The following is a 24460-nucleotide window of genomic DNA, read 5'->3' on the forward strand; positions in this document are numbered from 1 at the left end:
AAGGGGAGAGAGAACTTTTCCTGCAACTGTTGGGTTTTTTTTTCTTTTTTTATTATAAATACATTTTTTCATGCAATATATTCTGATCACAGTTTTCCCTCCCCCCAACTGTTGGTTCTTAATTGCCTTCTAGTCAAATAATTCTATGCCATTGTAGAATATTCTGCGGTGGAATATTCTAAACTCCTTTACTTCCTGTTCAACTAAACAAATTTATTGCCAACTCAAAAATTAAACACGGAAGAACTAAGACTACTGATTCAGTCCACTGAGGCAGGTCAGTCCAGGAATTCTATAGTCTTAAAAGTGACATACTCCCTTTGGAATATTTGAATCAAATAAAGCTCTTGTAATATAATCTATATTGTTTTATATTTTTGTTTACATCTTTAAAAATTGCTGATCCAAGGATATTTAATGGTTTTCCTAAAATTATCAACATACTTTTAGTTTGAAATTATATATCAATATCCTTATTTCACTACTTGAAAGATCTTTTTAATATACTTTTTTCTTTGGGAATTTTTTTATATTTTAATGAAAATATGATTACATCATTTCTCCCTTCTCTTCCCCCTCCAGCTCCTCCAGTGTCCACTCTTTCCAAACCCTCCCGTGCCTCCATTCTCAAATTGATATTCTCTTTCTCTTTGATTATTGTTGTTACATAAATGTACAAATATAGAAATACAACCCACCAAGTCCATTTTTGTCACTTATGTGGTTATGGTTGCAGGGCTGACCACACTGTATTGACTAACCAATCAGGAAACGCATTTTTGGGAAAGGTTAATTTTCCCTCTCAGCTGACAGTAGTTGCCTGTAGGTTTTTTTTGTTGTTGTTGTTATTTTTTGTTTTTTTGGTTTTTTTTTTTTTGTCTAGGAGCAAGACCCCATGAGAGTGTCCTTCTTTCACATCAACATGTATATTGATACTGTCTTTTGTCAGGTCTCCTTTAGGTAGCCATTTCTACAAGACACAATCTCACATCAGATGTCTTGGTCCTCTGGCTCTTACAATCTTTCCATCCCCTCTTCCATGATGTTCCTTGGCCCTTGGATAGAGAAGTTGCATTGTGGATTATAGACCAGGCTTCCTGCAATCCATTAATTTTTGCAATGTGTCCAATTGTGGTCTTCTATAATGGAAAGAGAAGTTGTAAGAGAACCTTCTTTGCCCAGTATCAGATGTGAGAAATCTTCATTTGAATTGTCAGAGCAGTCTAAGTAACTCTGTTGTGGAATATTACTTTAACTATGTAAAGATGTATTTTTGTGTTTATGTAAAGATTTGTTTATGTTGCAGAAAATTACTTTAACTATGTAAAAGTGTGTTGCATTTGTTTAACTATGTAAAGATGTGCTCCATTTGTTTATACTGCATTTGTTTAATTATGTAACGATTTGTTGCTCTTTTACTTTGCCTGCCTAAGGCACCTTATTGATCTAATAAAAAGTTGAATGGCCAATAACTAGGCAGTAGATGGATAGGCAGGGTTGGCAGGCAGAGAGAATAAGTAGGAGGAGGAAGCTAAGCTCAAGAGAGCAGAGAGAACAAGAGAGAAAGAAAGGGAGATGCCTGGGGCCGGCCAGCCAAGCAGCTGCCAGACAGACGGACACAGAGGAGGCAATGAAGTAGGACATACAGAATGAAAGAAAGGTACAAAGCCCTGAGGCAAAACATAGATAAGAGAAACAGATTAAAATAAGTTTTAGGCAGAAATAAAATTATAAGAGCTAGTGGGATAAGCCTAAGCTAAGGATGAGCATTCATAACTAATAATAAGTCCTCATGTCTTTATTTGGGAGTTGGCTGATAGCCAAGAGAAAGCCTTCCACGTAACTCCTAAAACAATATTGGCTATTGCTGTTTCCCATGGTTACCACTCAGAGGTTGAATGTAAGACCCTATTGCTGAAGATATCAACCAAACACTTAGGACAGAGGACTCACTGATTTGAGATGTATCTCTTCTAAAAGCCTTCTTTCTGTGGTCTAGTTTTGTTAGTACCAGAAAGTACTATGCAAATTGCTAAGTGAAACAATCAATAGTCTTATCCATGTGATGCTTTTGAACCACAACCATGACCAGCATGGCAAGATATCCCTAATGGTGCAATAGTGGTACTCATGTTAGTGGTAACCAACAGCTGTCTGATTGGACTTAAGGCCCCACTCAACATGGGGAAGTTATACTTGAGGCTAATGAGATAAATTGTAGAGGAAAACCTACTACTAACACTTTACCAAACCACCACAATGGCTAACTACATTCTAAAACTTATATCCACATATAAATGTAGCCCTCACCCCTCATCAAAGAAGCTTTACCCACCAAGTCCAATTTGTGCTGCCCATATACTCACAGTGTAGGACCATCAGCTAAAGCTTGCTTCATCAATTAAGGGTCATGCCCTTAAACAAAACTGAGTCTCCCTCCCCTAAAAGTCATTAACTTCCCATACTTCCTCAGCTAAGAGTGGAAACTTGTGAGCTTCTCCACCATCCTTTCTCGAGTACTGATTGCCTTGGTCTTCTGTGGGTGTTGTGGAAATAATCACAGCTGTGTGTGTTCATAACCATAACGAGCCTGCTGTGTTCAGAAAACAGTTTTGCTCCAGTTGATCTTTCTGCCTCTTCTTCTATGATGGTTCCTGAGTCTTGGGGGGGGGGGGGGAATGTGATATCTATGCCTCAGAGTTATTCTCAGCACTCTGACCAGTTGTGAGTTTCCATGTTATGCACTTACCAATGCAGAAAGAAAGTTCCCTGATAAGATCTGAGAGCCACAATCAAAACAGCTCTGAGATACTATTTTACACCAGTCAGAATGGTTAAGACTAAAAACACCAATGATAGCTTGTGCTGGAGAAGATATGGAGCAAGGGTAACACTCCTCCATTGCTGATGGGAGTGAAAACTTGCACAGGCACTTTGGAAGTCAATATGATGGTTTCTTAGAAAATTGGGAATTGATCTACATCAAGACCCAGCAATACCACTCCTGGGCATATACCCAAAGGATGCTCAATCATACTACAAGGACATTTGCTCAACTGTGTTCATAGCAGCACTATTTGTAACAGCTAGAACCTGGAAACAATCTAGATGTCCCTCAACAAAATAATGAATAAAGAAAATGTGCTACATTTATACATTAGAGTACTACTCAGCGGTAAAAAACAATGACATCTTGAAATTTGCATGCAAATGGATGGAACTAGAAAACACCATCCTGAGTGAGGTAACCCAGACCCAAAAAGATGAATATGGTATATACTCACTCATAAGTGGATACTAGCCGTAAACAAAGGATATTGAGCCTATAGTTCATGATCCTAGAGAAGCTAAGTGACAAGGTGAACCCTAAGAAAAACTACATAGATCCACCTGAAAAGTTGAAATAGACAAGATTGCCTGACAAAATTGGGAGCATGGGGGTGGGGGGTAGGAGGGAGAGTGGAAGGGGAAAAAGAGGGGAGAAGGGAAGGGGTGAGGATAACTTGAGGGAATGGGATAGTCAAGATGGAGGAAGGACAGAGATGAGAGCAAGGCAAGAGATATCTTGATTGAGGGAGCCATTATGGGGCTAGCAAGAAACCTGGAATTCGAGAAATTCCCAGGAATCTACAAGGATGACCTCAGCTAAGAACCTAAGCAATGGAGGAGAGGGAGCCCGAACTGGCCTTGCCCTGTAGTCAGAATGAAGAATATCTTAAATATCACCATAGAACCTTCATCCAGAAACTGATGTAAACAGAGGCAGAGACCCGCAGTGGAGCACTGGACTGAGCTCCCAAAGTCCAGATGAAGAGCGGGAGGAGTGAGAATATGAGCAAAGAGGTTAAGACCATGATGGGTTCACCCACTGAAACAGACTACGTGAGCTAATGGGAGTTCACCAACTCCAGACAGACAGGGAAGGAACAAGGATAGGACCAAACTAGTCCCTCTGAATGTGGTTGACAGTTGCATGGCTGGGGCAGACTGAGGGGCCACTGGCAGTGTGGCACCAGGATTTATCCCTGCTGCTTGTACTGGCTTTCTGGGAGCCTATTCTCTTTGGATGGATACCTTGTTCAGCCTAGATATAGTAGGGAGGGCCTTGGACCTTCCTTAAAACAATGTGTTCTCTCCATGGAGTGGATGGGAGGGTAAGTGGAGGGGATGGGAAGAGGGGAGGGAGTGGGAACTTGAATTAGTATGTATAATGAAAAAGACAGTTTATTTTCTTTTTAAAAAAATAACAAATCTGAGAGCCACACTAACCTATGAATATAAATTTTGTGAATGTAGAGGGTAGTTCATTCATTTAATAAGTTTACTCCTGGGACCTGTCAGCCCCCGCACCCATTGTGGGTTCATGGTCAGGTTTACAGCACCAGGCATGTGTTTTCTCCTGTGGAGTCAGCCTCAAATCCATTCAGAAAAGTGGTAAGCCTCCTTTATAGCATTAATGTCACCATTGTACCCATGAACATAAAATGGGTTTTTAATATAGCTTTCTCTGACATCGTTAATGTTAGTTATCAACACCCTGTTCTTTACCCTCGTCACTCTCCACTGAAACCCCTTCTCCAATACTCCGTCTGTTACCTTCACACCACCTCTACTCTACCTCCCCTCTCTTCAGATGTTTCTTCCCCTTCCTTACCAATGACCCCTTTCTATTTCCCGGAGTCGACAGTTATTCCAAATTAAACACACAAATTTAAACGTTGGACACATGGATACACATATGAGTGATTACAAAAAGGCTTGGTCTTTCTTGGTCTGAGTTACTTCACTCAAAATAATGTTTTCCAGTTTCATCCATTTATGTTGACAGAGGCTTCTGTCCCACTAAGTTTTACAACCATTTAGTCCCAAATAAACACACAGAGGTCTACATTAATCATAAACTGGCTGGCCTATTAGTTCAGGCTTCTTATTAACTCATAACTTATATTAGCACATAATTCTTGTCTGTGTCAGCCATGTGGCTTGGTACCTTTCATCAGTGAGGCATTCTCATCTTGCTTCCTCTGTGGCTGGGTGATGACTGCAAACCATGTCTTTCTTCTTCCCAGAATTCTCCTGTTCTCATCGCCCCACAAATTATCTACAAATTTCATAACTTTAATTTTTCTTTGCAGATGAATAAAATCCCAGTGTGCATAGATACCATATTTTTACTATCTATTTATCATTTCATGGACTCCTAAGCAAGAGTCAAATAGTTTAAAAAAAAAAAACATACTCCTAATTTGGCACAGTATTTTGTTATGTATTCAAGTCCTCATTTGAATCACAACTTATAAACATAGTTTGGTTTCCTCCTTAAAGGAAATATTATAACAGGAAAATATGTTCCTTTGCCAGTTCCCCAATCGTGAGCCACAGGAGCAGTTCGCCATAAGGAAACTCCCAAGAGAGTCAATTATCTCAATAATGGTCTCAGCCTGTAATATTCCTGGGAGGGAAACTATTTCAAATGAACATCGAAGTTTCGGGTTAAATTTGGGAATCCACAGACCCTGAAGCCAGATTGGACTCAGCTGACAGAACGCTAACTGATAGCAATTAAAAATGTCAATGTCATAGTTCTTCTAATGAAATGAAGTGATTGCTGCTTCCTTCACAGGGTGAGGAACTTTTTAAGTGAATGTATATGAAGCTCCAAAAATTATGCCGGTAAATGCTAAAAATCTGAGCACAAATTTAGAGACTATCACTATTATAGCCCTGGAAGCGAAAAGAGTTCTGGCAAGACAAAATATATGTGATTCTGAAAGGTTACCATATGATCTCTGATTTACCTAAAACTGTCATAAGCAAAATCATTGAGACTATTCGCTTCAGAAGTTGGGGCGAAGTTGAGTGTTTTTTTTCTAGCCTCTGGAGACTGCACAGAGATCATTCATGTTGAATGATAGCATTAATTGAAGCAGTATCTAGCAGTTCAACACATGGTTGAGTAAAAGCATAAGGGGGATTCGATGATATCATTTGAAGGGGAAACTGCTGATGAAGAAAACCAGTAAGGAGGCAGTGTAGCCCAGGGTTTAGCTGGAGTGTTTTTTTTTTTTTTTTAGAAATATTTAGTAAATTTACTCAAATGAAGTTTAAATGTTACAGAAATGAAAAATATTAGAAATTATATACAATAAAAAGTGAATATAAATTAACCAACTCCAAGAACATTTCCAGTTAAATATTCATACAAATACATATTCACCTTTTTCTTTGTATAAGAATAACACATTCATACAAACATATCATGAAGATTCTGGCAAAAAAAAATTCAGAGATGCTAAAAATTTCTCAAGTTTAAAAAAATGGTGTAGAATATACTTCAACAACAACATTCTACATGAATGTAAACCCCTGATTTAATTCCATGATTTTATCATGCCAGAAGCATGGTTGTTTTTAATTTTTTTAAAAGATATTGGTAAGAGCAAAGACAGACAGCCCTATTGTTTTCAGCAAGCATTCTCGTGAGAGCTAGCTCCTTACCTCCAAGCAGTGCTGCAAGAGCTGAAGTCTTTAGTCTTTGAAAGCCAAGAAAATGCAAAAAGACAGGTTGCACTACCAAATACATAGTTCTGCATTTGACATTTCTTTCATTTGGATTTTGTGGTACAAATCATGCCTGGTACCAGAACGAGGGATTACACTAAGTTACATTATGGGTGTTTACTGCTATGGGGATTCCAAGAGGAAATGGCCTGTAGACAGTAACTCCCCTCTTTGTCAGAATAAAATGAATCCTATATACCGAAAATAACATGGGTGAGAATTATCCACTCTGAGGATGTTCCAGGTCTCCCCACTGCTCACACCTGGCATTTTAACCACTTTATAAAGCTTCACAGAGGTTATGCATTAGTTCAAACCATGAAATTCAAATGAATACATTCTGGTGCTTATTTAACAGCTCCAAAGAGATGTTTAATAGAGGTTATCTCTTGAATTCTTCTTTGCTCCATTTATGAACTGAGATGTGAGTGTTACCACAAAAGTCAGATGTTGTGATTTTACGTATGACTCCCCTTGACCCTAGTTGTTGAAAATAGTTTTAGGCCTGAGCATTAAAGGAGCTGAGCTATCACCAGCAATATAAAATCGGGAAATAGTTTAATGTTTGTGCCTTCAGTTTTCTTTCCCTCTAGCACCTCAGTAAAAAGCAATTGCCTACATAGGAGCCGTAGCACAGATGTGACACCTGTCAAGTACCAGCTTAACATGAATTCACATTCAGAGGCACGTGTTGTGTTCTCCCCAAGCTTACAATCAATCCTTGTGTGAACATTTATCCCCTTTTCCTACATGACCTACAAGGGTCTACTATCAAGACCACTGCTTTCTCAGCTCCAATATTGCTTTATACGTCATTTAAATGCTCCCTGGTTTATATGTTATTTCTTCTTAAGAACAGGCTCACTGTTTCCTGACAGACGACCAAGTAATCCAATAATTGGAGTAGACATCCACAGAGAAACAGCACTGATAGAATTATGCAAATATCTAAGGTAAGACTTACAGGAATTGCTTTTTTTGTGGTTTTGGAGTTCAAAGAGTCCCTGGACATACTATCTGTATGCCGAATAACAAGGAGCACTGGCGATAGAATTCCATCCTATCCTGAAGCTGCAGGAAAAAGGAGAGGGCAGGGATAGTGGTGGAAGAACCCCAGTCTGAAAGAACGAGGACCATAGACTTAAGCGTCCAAAGGTAGATAAGACAAATGTTCCACTACAAGAAGAGAAAGACATTTTTTCGTTCCTCTGCCTTTTTCTTCTCTCTGGGCCCTCATCCAATTGGATGCTGCCGTGTACACTAGTGAGGCTGGATCTTCATTGCTGGCTCCACTGATTCAAGTGCTAATCTCTTTGGGGTTCACCTTCCCACACACACTGAGCCATATGTTTTGCCAGCTATCTGGGCGTCCCTTACCTCAGACAAGTTAACATATGACGTTGTCTATCGCATAAATTAATTTGCATTACACTACAAAAATGACTAGAAGCCAGTAGTTGGGGGGGGGGGTTACCACAACTCAGTGAAGCTAATGTGCTTATTAGACAAGCGCTTCTTAGAACACATGGGAAAGGGAATGAAAGGAAACTGGATTAATAAAACTTACCAAGATTTAAATATCTATATATTAATGCCTTGAAAATTAAATACATATTTACTGAATACACTAACCAACATGCTATACTCAAAGAGAACACAAATACTAGCTTCCAGTGATGCAGATTGGGACATCATTCAGAAAAAGAATTTTTACAACTAGATAAAATGATTTTAATCGCCTTAAAAGCATCAAATAGCTAAACTCAAAGCCTAAGCTGTGGAGGAAGGACCATCCAGAGAGTAAAGTGGAAATGGAGAGCCAAGCTATTTCTGCCCAGAGTGCATTTGCTCAAATCACTCTCTACATTTAGGCCTGGTTCAGAAGGGACAGATACGAAGACCCAGGGTCAGTCAAGTGTAGAAAGAATTATATGAAAATTCAGAACAACAAGAAAAAGAAAAGATTCTAAAAGGATTGGGATCAGAATAGCGTAACCTTTTATAACAAGAGATTCTAGAGGACCGTGAAGCAGTGTCTTCAAAATGCAAAGGGGGAAATTATTTTCCAATTAACAGTGTGAAAAAAAAAGAACTCTAAATGCAGCCAAATTAGAAATCAACTGTGTCTTTAGAAGTATGCATTTTCAGGCACTTATTTCTTAGTTCCTTTTCTTGGAAAGTTACAGAGGGAAATCTTTTCTCATAAAAAGAAACTAAAAGAAAATATATAGATCCCATGAGACAATCAATAGAGCACAGAAAGGTGGGGGAAGGAGACTCTAATCAACTATACCAAGCACCTAAAACTTCACCAACAGAACAAGACGATGGTCTTCGGGAGGAAAACCCACAGCAGGAGCAGCAATAGCCAGTTTTTCTGTTTAGAGTATCATTGTAGTAGGTATATAGCACATCTAATAGAGCAGATAGGAAAAATAAAATTTAAAGGTGCCAAAATAGATCAATTGTAACCTCAAGAGAAACGACCAGCCATATAAAGAAAGACAGTGACAGACACAATTTGACTTAGTAGTAAACAATATTGAAATAGGCATAATAATGTAAATACTCCTGAGTTATGAAAATAGTAGCAAAACTATATGCAAATGAGGGAAGGTTGAGCGCATAGAGTATGTGCATATATAGGTTTGTATGAATGATAGGGCAAAATTCTCATTTACCATAGCAAGAAGTTAAAAAATCTCTTTTGTTTCTGAAATTGCACTTTGTTTGTTTATTTGGTTGGTTTGGTTGGTTCACTGGTTTTTGTAGGAAGGGTTTCTCTGTGTATCCCTAGCTATCCTGGAACTTGCTCTGCATACAAGACTGGCCTCAAACTTACAGAGATCCGCCTGCCTCTGCCACCTGAGTGCTGGGATTAAAGGCGTATGCCACCACTGCCCAGCACATTTTATTTTTAATAGTATTTTATTAATTATTTAAGAATTTTATAGTGTATTTTGATCATATTCACCTCCATCTCCAAACTCCTCCCAATCTATCCTCGCTGTTCCTAATCACCTGAATTTAGATTTTTTTTGTGCTATGAAGTATAATTTGTGTTGCCCAAATACTTGTGTATATGGGGCCACCCTCTGAAGTGTAGTCAGGGGTCATACTCTTAAAGAAAACACAGTCTGCCTCTTCCAGAAAAACTTTTTTTTAAGTTATTAATACAAGGCATCCAAAATGACTGTAATTGTTGGAAGTGATCATCTGTGGGCAACAGACCTATAAGGAGAGAAAATATAGATTACTCTCAGTTTCTTGTTTTAGGTAGGCAATAATAGCAGAGAAACTATATGATATAAATAGCAAACATTCTTCTAAGTTGTATACTTAATCATGACAGTAATTCAATAAGTAAAATGTGTTATTCTTTGTGACAAAGGGGAAAACTATGACTTGAACAGATGACATGACTTGTTCATGTCCACAAAGCTAGGCAATGACAGAGCTAAGATTCAATACAGACTTGTCGATTGGTCTGTCTCTGAAGTCTCTGTCTTTGGCATCCATGCTATCCCAGGTCTCAGGGACACAGCCCCACCTTATAGTCTCCAAAGCTTCACCCAATAGCTCATCACAATCCATTTCTCTTGCTAGGTCCTGTAATTTCTTCTGGATCAAACCTGAAAGTTAAGCAGGAGACTTGCAGCCAAGTTCTAAGGAAACGAAATAACTCTAAAAAAAAAAAAATGCTTTCAAATTCTCAGGTCTTGTTTGTGCTTTCCAAAGAATTCTCCCCAATGCCCTGACAGATGGCATTGCTAGGAGAAAGTACCATCAAACCAAAAGTGACTGGAGCAAAGTAGAGAAAGCAGCAAAGGAAGATAGGCCAGACTCCAACTGTCAGATAGGGCTTGTCTCAGTTTCATCTCTTCTCTACTCACCCCCAAACTCCCAGTAATCACATTCTAATCCTATCATACCATGTGAAATTGTATCATGTCATAAGAGCCTTTGACTGTACACTCACTTCTTCACCACTGCTCAGCTTATAGAATCTCCAGGATAGTGTCTTTCCTAGCCCATCCAGGTAGAAGCAAGCACTCCTCCTTTGGCTTCTATATCAGAATCCATATAGCTCAGTGTCACACATACCTACAATCTTCTCTGTTCCTGACTTAACAATGGCACATGTGTGCATCTCTGCAATAGTAAATATTTATGTGTGTGACTATTAATTTTCTTTCATAAAGAAAATGTCATGTGATAAATATCATTAAAAAATGCTTATATGACATACTAACCGTGATGATCTTTGGGGGGGGGGGGGATGAATCATGTGCTATTTATTCTTTCTGTATTTCTAAAATTTCTGTAACAACATGTACTACTTTGGTAACCAGGAAAAGATACCGTAAGGTACCTTGACTGCATTAAAATAAAAATCTTCTGTTCATCTGAGATATAATTTCAACAGTAAAAAGGAAACGTGCAAGGGTTATTGTACCGTAGAGAAAAGAACTCCCACGTATCAATAAGGAAGAGACAAATTAAACAATACAAAGTGGGTTTAAGTAACGACATTTAAAGGAGGAATTTTGAACTAATTATACATCTCAGTGATAGAGCACTTACCTAGTATGCGTGCAACCCTAGGCTTAATCCCAAGTACTGTGGTAATAAAAGACAGATTGAATAACCAAAGAATATATTCCACATATATACATACTTCAATATGTAATTTAAAGAGAGTAAAGTCATTTGTAATTCAAAAGGTAGAAGTTAAAGTCTCAATAACGTATGACATCATTTTAGCAAAACAATCAAATCTCTACAATACCAAGTGTTGCAAGGACAGAGAGAATCAAGAATCTCACACACTGATGCTGAAGTATCAACTTACTCAACCGCCATTTTGGGAAACAGTCTAGTGCAATCTGCCAATATGCAGAAAAATATGTTTCTTTAATCGAGAATATATACACAAAAAATAGATATACATGGACCCACATAAAAAATGTCCATTGGTTATAACTGCCCCAAACTAGAAAGAGTCTCAACAATAGAAAGGATAAACTATGATATTATCATCAAATGAAATGTTACATGGCAATGAAAACTCCTGAATTAGAACTCTACAAGCATATAAATGAGTCACATAAATACAGCGTGGAGCAGAGAAGGCACAACCAATATAAAAAATATGATTTTATTATTAAAATAAATTTCCAAATAGTCAAAACTGCCATTCTTTAGGGATGCTAACACAGTTAATAGAACTACAAAGAAGACTGGAGGTATATTCCATGGTAGACCACTTGCTTAGGATGCATGAAACTAGGTTCATTTTCTATCACTGCAAAATAATAAAAATGAAAAATACTAAAATAATCAATAATGAAGAACATGATTACTGTGCAAAAGCAGGATGGAGGCTGTATCTGTAAGGAAGGGAATGCAGTTATTAATGGGAAGGGACATTTGGGAAGCGTCTGAGATACAACTAATGCTTTCTTTATATGGACAGCAATTAACATGGGTATGAGCTTTATAAAATATAAGTATATAACTAGAAATGTGAGAATTGTATAGAATTTCTCTAAGATGCCTTTTAACACTACAAAGGTCCTCCATGCTGGCAAAACTTAACCATTTAAAGTTAAGTATTGGTATGCTACCTCAAAGAATGATTCTAAATAAAATTGATAGGAATCCTGGTGGGCTAGAAACTTCATGCTAGGCTCCTTCCCTTATTACTGCTCTCTCATCTTTATCTCCTCCATGAAGCCATTGCCATTTCCTGTTCTTGTAATTGCCAATCTCTTGCTTTAGAACAAGCTGGCTAAGGCCTGGGCTTCACCTCTTCTTAGAACCAACAGGTACGCATAATCTAACAAAAAAATCTTTTCCAGAGTTTGAAATTTCTGGCCTAAGGTACCTAAAAGTTTGGCTATAACCTACTTAGAATGTCAAAATCATAACAAAACCCACTTTAACTTTGTGGGTTGTCCTTATGATTGGAAGACTAGATTAGAAAATTTAGTTATAAAAACCTACAGACTCTAGGAATATTCCATTCCTTGCCTCTTCCAGGTTTTGGTAGCCACCTCCATTCCCTGGTTTATGGCTGCTTTGCGCCATTATCTGCCTATACCTTCATTTTACTACCCCTTCTGGGTGTGTCAAATCTCCCTATGTGCCCTCTGAAGAAGTTTACAATGGCATTCAGTAACCATCCAGGTAGTCTTGGGTGATACGTTTTTCTTTTTAATTATAATTTTTCCATCAATTTACAAAGTAGCCAGTTCCTGCAGGCATTTTCACGCACAGTTTGGAGTGACCCTCTCTTCACCTCATCCTCTCCCCCGTCTCTCTCCTCTCCATTGCTGCTTCAACCCTTCTAGCTCCAGCATGACCTCTTCCATTGTCAAATTGTATGTGTTCTGTAGCTCTCCCTGTATTACCATCCTTCTCCCTTTAAGGCCTCTTCTTCCTGTTAGTGGCCAATTCCTAGTTTCCTGCCACAATGCATAAACCTACATTAAATATAAATAGATTAAAAATTGAAGCTAAGGTTCATGCATGAGAAAAAAAACATATGGTAGTTGTCTTTCAGAGCCTGTGTTTTAGCTCACATTTAAAACATTTTCCTAATAATTACCAAGGAGTTAAAGCCTGGTACATTTAGAACCACCATTCAATACCACTACAGTATCCAAATATAAAGTCACCCACTCCCAGTGACACTGTCCTGCTGCTTACTATGGCAACAAGTAACCCAGTGTTCTTGCAGTGTATCTATGAATCACCTACAATGCAACCATAAACCATTTTTGGGGGGGGAGGGACTTCAACATGAGCCTCGGTCTCCACATATCCTTGATATTCATGCCTTTTGTTCTCGGTGCAGTGTCTTCCTCCCACAATGCATCACTGCACTCTTACATTATTGGCTATATAAAGGTAAGAAGTTTGAGCTTTAGTTAAAACTTTCCAGACAACGTATTCTGATCATGCTTTTCCTCCCCCACCTTCTCACAGATCCTCCCTTCTTCTGTACCCACCTAACTTCACATTTTTTTCTCTCTCAAGAAAAAAAATGAAAATCAAACACTTTTGTTTAAACATAAGAAAAATAAATATAAATAGCATCAGTAATTCTTCCAGTATCCAAATGAATCATCTTGGTAACTCTCTGGGGTGCACACATCCCGCTACTGAAAATCCTCTTGCTCTCTATACTTCTACTCCCTAAAATTCCAAGGAAGAACTTTAAGGACTGTGCTGCTGATGACAGGAAAGTTGAATGGGCCCAGACTGTAGCTTCACTCGTGGCAAGTCAGACTGCATCTTTCTGATATATTTGGGGGTTTTTTTGGAAATGATTTCAATGGGGAAAATGTTGCTCTGCAAAAAAAAAATTACAAAAAATAATAATAGGTTTGAAACCCACTTGTCTGGAGCACTCTCTTTTGGTGTGAGCCTCTGGGCGGCCTTTCATGCAGGTGGCACATGACATCACTCGGCCCCAGCTGTTCCTTATTAACTCAGCCTCTCGGCAAAAGATACAGTCTTTTACAACTTGACTTTTTTAAGGAGACAGCCCATTTTGCAAATCAACCAAACACATTAAACACAGTTGGAGTGCAACATTCCATAAATACAAATTTGACAAATAAATCTTTTCTCTTCCTAGCCTCCACTAAGACAAGGAACAATGTGAAGGTCTGAAGGACACCAAGATTGGCCAAAGGGGAACAAAAAGCATCTCCATTTTTAACAGAAGGGAAATGTCTGCCAAGCAGGCTGCTGCAGACTGCTCCTCCAGTGGGTCAAAGCACAAGAATCACCCAGGAGCCCTAACCCTCACAGAGACCTCTAAACCATCTCCCACATGAGCTGACTTTGTAAATACATTCTTTGCCTGCTCGTGATGCCTAATTAGGCCCTGACCATGAGGCTAAGAGGTGAAAAAGAAAAGCCAGGACGCCTGCAAACTGCCACTTGAGTTCACAGCAAAATGACAAGCAGCATGTGTGATCCAAGGGGAAGAATCTGACAGTCACACTTCAATCTTTCAGCCACATCTTTTTTTCAACATGGGGAGGTTGTGGCATCAATAGTGTCATCTTCTAATAGAAAGGACAACTGCACATAATGCATAATTACCGTTCTAAATGACTTGTTATTTTGACTGCCTATTCTAAAATGTCTGTAATTGCTTCCAATGAGACTTTGAATAAATGATAAGTCAGCACGGGCAATCACTGGTGGAGACATAGCAAAGCCTTGGAAAACTTAGTACAAATTATTTTGTCATGTGTCAATTTCACCGATTCCAGATTATGATCACTAGGAATTTAAACTTCTTTGTTGAATATATCTCCCAACTGTGTCCCACTTAGGCAACAGAAGGAATACTACACGTAGGTGTATAAAAGAAAAGGCAGTTTATTTTCAAGGGCAATGAGCAGATGCTGGCAGAGCCTGATAAATTAGTTTATAGAATTTTAGCTTGTGCCAAATCCTGGTCCTTTCTGTAAAGCAGAACAAAGTAAGGAGAAAGCACACCTCGCTGAGAGTTATTGCCATCTCTCCAAATAAACTCCCCTCCCCATATGCTTGTTTGCCAAGTCTTAAAATAACAAATCACTTCTTTATAACAAAATTGTCTCCCTGGAATAATAGGCTTCAGTGTGAATTCTGATAGAGCAATAGCTCCTCTAAATGACAGCAAAAGCTTGCAGCAGGGATGTGAGGCACATCTATTTCAGGGCTTCCCATTAGTGTGAAAAGCAGTTCGGTAAGAAATGAAGTCATTTCCTGACTCATTGGGATGCCATGTTTAAACCACAGTTATCGGCCTAAAGATACAAAGGTTGAGAAAATGTGGGCTGAACCTATAAGAGGTGAATCATCCTTTAAGGACACAGGAAACCAACATTTTCAGGTCCTTCACATATGACTAGATCATATTAGAAGGAAAAGTGGGGCGGAGTAAGAGCCCCATCTATTCTTTACATGATAAGAAGGCTCTCTATCCTATACCTTCCATTAAAGCCAGTTCCATAAAGAATCTACTGGTATATACTACATTCGTAAGTGTGGAACTAAAAGAAATAGCTCAGTGTTTAAGAACTAGACGCATCAGATTACAGCAAGAAGATGGATTTGAATTCTGCTAATTTTGTATGTTTCTAAAAAACTCATACAGGAACTAGAGTTTGCTGAGCAGTTAAGAACACTAGATGCTCTTGTAGAGGACCTGGGTTCAGTTCCCAGCACAGATGTGGCAGCTCTTAACCATCTGTAACTCCAGTTCCAGATGGTCTAACACATTCTTCTGGCCTCAGTGGGCACTAGGTCTTCACATGGTACACAGATGTAAATGCAGGCAAAATACTCATATGCATTTTAATTAATTATTTTTTAATTAAAAATAATGTTTATTGAACTTTAGTATTATATAGTTGTAAAGAGCCAACTGAATGGATGTAACATAGGAGTTCCCTCTGTATGCTATGAATACCATTGGTTAATAAAGAAATCTGCCTTGGCCTCTGATAGTGTAAAGTGGAGCTAAGCGGAGAAAACTAAACTGAATGCTGGGGGAAAGAAGGCAGAGTCAGGAGATGTCATGTAGCCACAACCAGGGACAGATGAGCCAGAACTTTGCTGGTAAGCCACAGCCATGTAGTGATACACAGATTAATAGAAGTTCATTACATTAAGATGTAAAAGCTACCCAATAAGAAGCTAGAGCTAGTAGGCAAAGCAGTGATTTAATTAATACAGTTTCTGTGTAGTTATTTTGAGTCTGAGAAGCCAGGAATGAACAGTCTCTTACTATATGGATGTTTATTAACTTTTGGCGGATGCTTTAGTTACTTTTCTATTTGCTGTTATGAGACTGTGAACAAGGCACCTTTGAAAAGAAAGCTCATAATTCAGGGACTCACAGTTCCAAAGGGTTGGAGTTCATGACCATCATGTCAGGGAGCTTGGCAACTAGCAAGTAGAGAAGGTGCTGGGGCAGTAACTGAGAGATTATATCTGATCCACAGACATAAGACAGTGAGAACCAACTGAGAAATAGCGTGAGCTTTGAAACGTCAAAGCCCACTCCTAATGGCACACCTCTTCCAACAAGACCACATCTCTCCTGATCCTTCTTAAGCAGTTCTACTAACTGGAGACCAAGCATTCAAACATGTGAGCCTATGAGGGCCATTCTCAGACTTCCATAGGCTTGTGGCCATATCATAATGCACAGTGCATTTAAAAGAACTTCAAAAACCCCCAGTCTCTCACAATATCAATATACCTTAAAAGCCCAAAGTCTCTTCTGAGACTAAAGGCAATCTCTTAACTGTAACCCCCTATAAAATCAAGATAAAAAATCTAATTACATACTTCAAACATATGATGATACAGAATATACATTACCATTCCAAAAGAGAGGAAAAGGGGCATAGTAAACAAATACTAGACCAAGTCAAACAGTAAGGCAAATCCAAAATCCTGTAGTTCTATGTCTGATGCCAAAGGAGTTAGATGGCTCTGCCCTTCCAGCTTTGTTGGCTGCAACACACTTCTCTCTCATGGGTTGGTTCTACTCCCTGTCTGAAGTTTTCCTTGGCAGACAAATAGCCCACAGCTCCAACATCCTGGAGTTGCCAATGATATCCAGGCTTCACATTTATAGTTTCAACCAATGGTCTCTCAGGGTCTGCAGGCAGGGACTCCCCTGCCACACACATGTGGCTCTCCTTAATTTTGTAGGAAGATTCCACAACCTCTTTACTCATGTATTCTTCATGACTCTAAAAGCCACATGGCTAATGCTGCCAAGTTCTGTTGCCCACTTGAGTGGGAACCTGGCCCTCCCCTTGTATTACATTTGTATAAGCTTTGGTTTTTTGAACTTTTTATGAACAGATAATTCCTTAGTCCTTTTCTTTTCACAAATTTCAGGGTCAAATTTCACTGATCTGGGGCTGCCACTCTCTTTATTCCACTTTTCTTTATCTCTTTCAGCACAAAGCAAGGCTCCAACATTAAAGTTCCTGTTGGTATTTTTCTCCTCAAACTGTACATTTTGTATTTCTTTTTGTCCTGCCTGCTCCTTTTCATTGTAGATGTGCATTACCACTAATAACCACATGACACACTAGGCTGTCTTAAAATCTCCTCCAGTGATGACATTTATTGAAAACTCTTCAGTTTAGCTTCAGGCAGATTCTTAGGACAAGGGAAAAAAAGCCACATTCATTGTGAAAATACAACAAGAATGGTCTCTAGCCCAGATGCTAATATTGTCCCCTCTGAAACCTCTTCAGCTGGCCTTCATAGACCACATGGCTCTCAGCAGTACTGTCTTCCAAGCTCCTACTAGAATGTTCTATTATGCCCCACTTACAATGTTCACTCACTTTCCTAACCCAAAGTCCCAAGGTCTTCTCCATTTAAAAAGAAAAGGTCAGGCCTGTCACAGCAATAGCTCACTCCCTAGTATCAACTTTTATTTTAGCTACTTTACTATTGCTGTGATGGGATATCATGACCAAGACAACTTATAAAAGAAAGCATTTAATTTGTTGGCTCATGGTTCTACAGAGTTAGAGTCCACGACAAGCGTGGCAGGAAGCATAGCAACAGGCAGGCAGGCATGGTATTGAAGTAGTAGCTGAGAATTATATCTGATCCATAGGTATGAAGCAGAGAAAGAGAGAGAGAGAGAGAGAGAGAGAGAGAGAGAGAGAGAGAGACCAAGATATGACCTGAGTTTTTGAAGTCTCAAGCCCACCCCCAAAGACACACCTCCTCCAAAAAAGCCAAACCTCCTAATTCTTCCCAGACAGTTCCATCAACTGGGGACCAAGTATTCATATATATTCGACTGTGGGGGCTATTCTCATTCAAACCACCAGAGCAGAATTCTTACAAAATATTTAAAATGAAAGTAAGAGGTTGGAAGAGTATCAGAAAAAGTTATACAGAACCAGAGACAAATAAAAAAAGGCAAATTAATGAAGAAGAAATACCCAAGAAATTTCAGTAAGGAAAAAAAAGAGAGAAGAAAAGGAATGGCAAATAATGAGCCATGGTTTCCTCAAAATCTTTAGTATATAAATAGCAAAGTATTCTATTTTTAATGAAATTAATATGTCAAAGACAACTCTAGAAGTTTGTATTCTCCAACAACTAAGACTTACTGGCTGTTATCCTTGTCTATCACTAGTAAATGAGTAAATGAACATACTAAGATATTTGCATTGACTATAAATCCTTACTGTTGTTTTATAGGATAAGTACTTCTACTGAGCCATTTGAACAGAAGAGAGAAAATGAGGTTGAGTAGTTAAATAGCTTGCATAAGCCTTCATGGTTCTAAGAAGGAAGAACAATGATGTGCTCCTGTGAGCGTCTAGTGCCAGCCCTTTATTGTCACATACATAAAGCTCCACTTACTCAAGATAGTGCGGTTCTGTCCTCTGGAGTTCTACAGTTCCATCATCTATGCAACTTTAATATTGAACACCTACAATTTTTAATGTTTGTTGCATTTTGGTGTACAAAATGTCTTCCTAACTAGACTACAAAACATTGCATACAGTACTGTAAATAATACTCCTCTGTAATCCCCACAGCACTTACCGCTATTCCATACTCATTATATAAGATTTAATTGGAACCTCAACAAAGAGATAACTTTCAAAACAACTATTCCAATAATTTTGCAATCAAACGAACTCTACTAACATCCTTTGCTAAGCAGTAGTCATCTTTTGAGATCATTGGAAATTTTTGAGCAAAAAAATGTTAATGATTTTATCTCATTCTATTCCTTTTGACTGATGAAACCAAAAATAATCACTTTACATCTCCAAAGTGTTTAACCCCCGTAAAAGCAGGGGGAGAGTGAGCCATCACTAGCACACAAATGTGTTCTACTGAAAGCAATCAAATAAATCAAGCAACCCCCAAAATATAGTTAAAGCCAAGTGACTCAGAAACAGCTCATGTTTTTAGTCACTTAGAATCCAAAGTTACTCTGAAACATGAATATTTTTAAGGCATTACTCATTTTGCTTTCTCTGATAAAACTAAAATAATCCAATACAATTATCTGAATGGTTATAATTTAAAGATTTAGAATGCAGGCTCAAAACCTAACATTTCAAATTAGTATCACTCTTTAGGACAAACTCTAACTAATAATAATGATCTGGTATAAAAGTATCCTGGAGAAACTAATTTGCTAGCATTTTATTTTTATTAAGCTAATCCGGAAAAAGAGAGAGAAAGAGAGAGAGAGAGAGAGAGAGAGAGAGAGAGAGAGAGAGAGAGAGAGAGAGAACGTATGGGAGCTGTCCTAGAGAATGCACAGCATTATAGAAACCATGCATCTGAAAAATCATTACTCAAAATTGAAAGCCACTTTCCTTTCTCACCTACCAAAGCATTTATTCTCATGCTGAAAAATTAAATATGGTTCAAGACCTTTACTTAAAAATAATTGAGTTTCACAAAATCAATAAACTCAAACAATTTCCAAGTGACCTTATCAGTAGCTCAAGGATGACAAATAGGTTTAGTCCCACACACCAACTCCTGCTGGTTGGTCATAGAGATGCGGATGCTGTGTTGAGAAAGATTCGGAGGCCACATCCAAGAGAAAACATGTCTAGATCAATCAACAGGATCAAAAATGTGTGTGAAACACTGAACCTGATAGAAGAGAAAGTGGGAAGTACCCTACAACAAATGGGCACAGGAGATCGCTTCTTAAGTATAACCCCAGCAGCACAGACACTAAGGACAACATTGAATAAATGGGACCTACTAAAGCTGAGAAGCTTCTGTAAAGCAAAGGACACTGTCACTAAGACAAAAAGGCAACCTACTGACTGGGAGAAGATCTTCACCAACCCCGCAACAGACAAAGGTCTGATCTCCAAAATATATAGAGAACTCAAGAAACTAGACTCTAAAATGCTAATTAACCCAATTAAAAAATGGGGCACTGAACTGAACAGAGAATTCTCAAAAGAAGAAGTTCAAATGGCCAAAAGACACCTAAGGTCATGCTCAACCTCATTAGCAATCAGGGAAATGCAAATCAAAACAACTTTGAGATATCATCTCACACCTGTCAGAATGGCTAAAATCAAAAGCACCGATGATAGCCTTTGCTGGAGAGGCTGTGGAGGAAGGGGTACCCTCATCCATTGCTGGTGGGAATGCAATCTTGTGCAACCACTTTGGAAATCAGTGTTTCGGTTTCTCAGGAAATTCGGGATCAACCTACCCCTGGACCCAGCAATACCACTCTTGGGAATATACCCAAGAGATGCCCTATCATATGACAAAAGCATTTGTTCAACTATGTTCATAGCAGCATTATTTGTAATAGCCAGAACCTGGAAACAACCTAGATGCCCTTCAATGGAAGAATGGATGAAGAAAGTGTGGAATATATACACATTAGAGTATTATGCTGCGGTAAAAAACAATGACTTCTCGAATTTTGCATGCAAATGGATGGAAATAGAAAACACTATCCTGAGCGAGGTAACCCAGACCCAAAAAGATGAACATGGGATGTATTCACTCATAATTGGTTTCTAGCCATAAATAAAGGTCACGGAGTGTATACCTGGTGAACCTAAAGAAGCTAAAGAAGAAGGTGAACCCAAGAAAAAACATATAGTTATCCTCTTGGCTAAGGGAAGTAGATAAAATTACCGGGGACAAAATTGGGATCTTGGGGGTGGGGTGGGTTGGGGATAAGGGGGGACAGGGAGAGAAAAGTAAGAAGGGGAGGATTGGGGGAACTTGGGGAAACAGGAAGATTGGGATAAAGGAAGGTTGGATAGGGGAGCAGGGAAGCACATATCTTAGTTAAAAGAGCCACCTTAGTGTTGGCAAGAGACTTGAACCTAGAGTGGCTCCCAGGAGCCCAAGGCGATGTCCCCAGTTAGTCCCTTGGGAAGCTGAGGATAGGGAACCTGAACTGACCCTATCCTATAGCATTACTGACGAATATCTTTCATATCACCATAGAACCTTCATCTGGTGATGGATGGAGATAGAGACAGAGACCCACACTGGAGCACTGGACTGAGCTCCCAAGGTCCCAATGAGAAGCAGATGGAGGGAGAACACGAGCAAGGATGTCAGGACCACGGGGGGTGCACCCACCCACTGAGACAGTGGGGCTGATCTATTGGGAGCTCACCAAAGCCAGCTGGACTGTGACGGGAACAGCATGGGATAAAACCGGACTCTCTGATCATGGCGAACAATGAGGACTGATGAGAAGCCAAGGTCAATGGCAAGGGGTTTTGATCCTACTTCATGTTCTGGCTTGGTGGGAGCCTACCCAGTTTGGATGTTCACCTTCCTAGACATGGAGGGAGGGGGGAGGACCTTGGACTTTCCACAGGGCAGGGAACCATGACTGCTCTTTGGATAGGAGAGGGAGGGGGAGAGGAGTGGGGGGAGGGGGAGAAGAGAGGGGGGAGGGGGAGAAGAGTGGGGGAGGGGGAGGGAAATGGGAGGCTGGGAGGAGGCGGAAACTTTTTTTTTCTTATTCTCAATAAAATAAAAAAAATGAAAAAAAAAGAAATGCAAAAAAAATGTGTGTGAAAGAGGAATTATTGGTAGCCAAAATTTGCATTAACTGCCATAATTTCTTGAAAGTAAAATACAAAACCTCAATCTGGATATGAGTCATGGATTCCAAAAGTTTCACTGGGTTGTTTGACTCATTTCAATCAAAAATTCATTGATAAGAAGTGGTCTAGATGTGTGGAGCTATAACTGAATATGTAATGGAATAGGGAAAGAACTGAACATTTTAATAGCTTGATATATGCCAAGCACTGAATATTTTAGCCTTAGCTCAACCATATACTTCCATAGCCATTTTATCATTATCAGTAATACTGCCCCTGTGTTATCTTAATCATTTAACTCTCTAACTACCATGTCCTATCTTTCTGGCTTATTCCAACAAGTGCCCATCCTTGCAATAACCTATCTACCTCACTAATATACCCAACCCATTAAGTCTTTCCATGGTTTCATTGTCCATCATCTTTATACCATGGTCTTTCGCCTACGGACTTGTCAATCTCTCCTTTGCATCCTGTTAGTTCCATTGTTCCTTTCTTTATTCATCATAATTGCCTAGCAATTATAAACCCAGTTCTCTTTTCATTCCAAGCCTGTATTCATGTGATATAAATATGACCATAGAAGTGATTACTCATATTCAAAGGTGATTATCTCAATCAGGTCCTTAGAAAGGTTGTCATTCCTTCTATATTTCTTTTATCCAGATAGTCTTCCAGTAGACATCTCTCATTCTTTCTTCTGTCTTTAAGCCCTGTGTTTCTTCCTCCTTACTTATTCTCTATTGATGGTCCTATTTCCTGATTAATAGAAAACACAGAAACAACCAGCAGGAAATTCGCCCCATTTTATGCCTCTCCAACTATTTCATCACTCCCCTACTTTTCATCGCCTTCTTTATGTTCCACCTTTTTTATGATACAAGGGATGTGTTCTTCATTCAGTGGTCAAAAGCCAAGTTCTCCACTTTTGTATTCTATCCTACCTCTCTTCATTAATCAAAGAAATCATGCCCTCTCTCTTATCTTCAATTATTCTTTACTACTAAAAAAATTCCCGCTAGCATTGAGACAACTATGTTCAATTGCCAATTCAGTAACTCCACTGAACTATGTTTTCATAGCATGTATCTCAAACTTTTCAGGTCTCAGACTAAATTCCTCAGGTTGTCCCAAATCCCAAGTACCCTGTGCTGTTCTCTATGTTGGTAAATAGCAGCCTCTATCCATATAATTGCTCATTTAAAATAACAGCATCCTCTTTACATCCTCTACTTTCTAGTCCTTCATCCTCAATCAATCAGTAAATCCTTGTTACTTTACATCTAAATCCCCAGCCACTACAAAATGACTGCTCATCAATCCATAGTCCTAGACACACTTACAGGATTTTTCTCTAATCTTACCCACTCTACACTATTATTTTGCCATAATGGCAAGGGAAATTCTTTAAAAAAAAAAAACTCATGTCATCTTATTCTTCTTCTTGAGACCCTCTAGTGCAATGGTTCTCAACCTATGGGTCACAACCCCTTTGGGAGTTGAGAAAGCCTTTCACAGGGGTTGCCTAAGACCATTGAAAAGTGCAGATGTTTACATTACCATTCATAATAGCAGCAAAATTACAGTTATTAAATAGTAACAAAAATAATTTTATGGTTGGGGGGAGATCACTACAACATGAGGAACTGTATTAAAGGGATGTAACATTAGAAAGGATGGGAACCAACAATCTAGTGGCTTCCTATCTCATTTAAAATAAAACAGTGTTGCCAAGTCACTATAATACTCCCCCTATAGATGCCTCTCTGATTTGTGCTCTTATGAATATACCTCCACTTGAAACACATTAGATAGATTCAGCTTCTTTCTCTTTCTTTCTTTCTTTCTTTCTTTCTTTCTTTCTTTCTCTTAAGACAGGATCTCACTATTTAGCTCACTACATTAAACCATGTTGGCCTCTTACAGAGATCTCTTTTACACTGCCTCTGAGTGCTGGGGTTAAAGGTGTGAACCACCATGCCTAGTCTCCTTGTTTTAAAGGCAACCTTTATCCTTCTACCCCAAAGCCTTTCCTTTTGGTATCCCCTCTTCCAGGAGTGCTCCACCCAAATATGCTCTGATTGCTGTTTCATCCTTTTAAGGTCTTGCCTCAAATGTCATCTTTCCAGTGAAATCTTCCCTGAATAGCCTATTTTAATTGTTTTTTAAAAACTAATAAATAAACCAACATGTTCTTTCATTGTTTTCATCATCAGGAATGCTATATATTTTACATATGCATTGATCTTTCTATCTTCACCACAACAAAA

Source organism: Alexandromys fortis, unplaced genomic scaffold (genome assembly GCF_014885135.2).
Source record: "Alexandromys fortis isolate MF-2015 unplaced genomic scaffold, M_Fortis_MF-2015_v1.1 scaffold_256, whole genome shotgun sequence".
Lineage (NCBI taxonomy): Eukaryota > Metazoa > Chordata > Mammalia > Rodentia > Cricetidae > Alexandromys > Alexandromys fortis.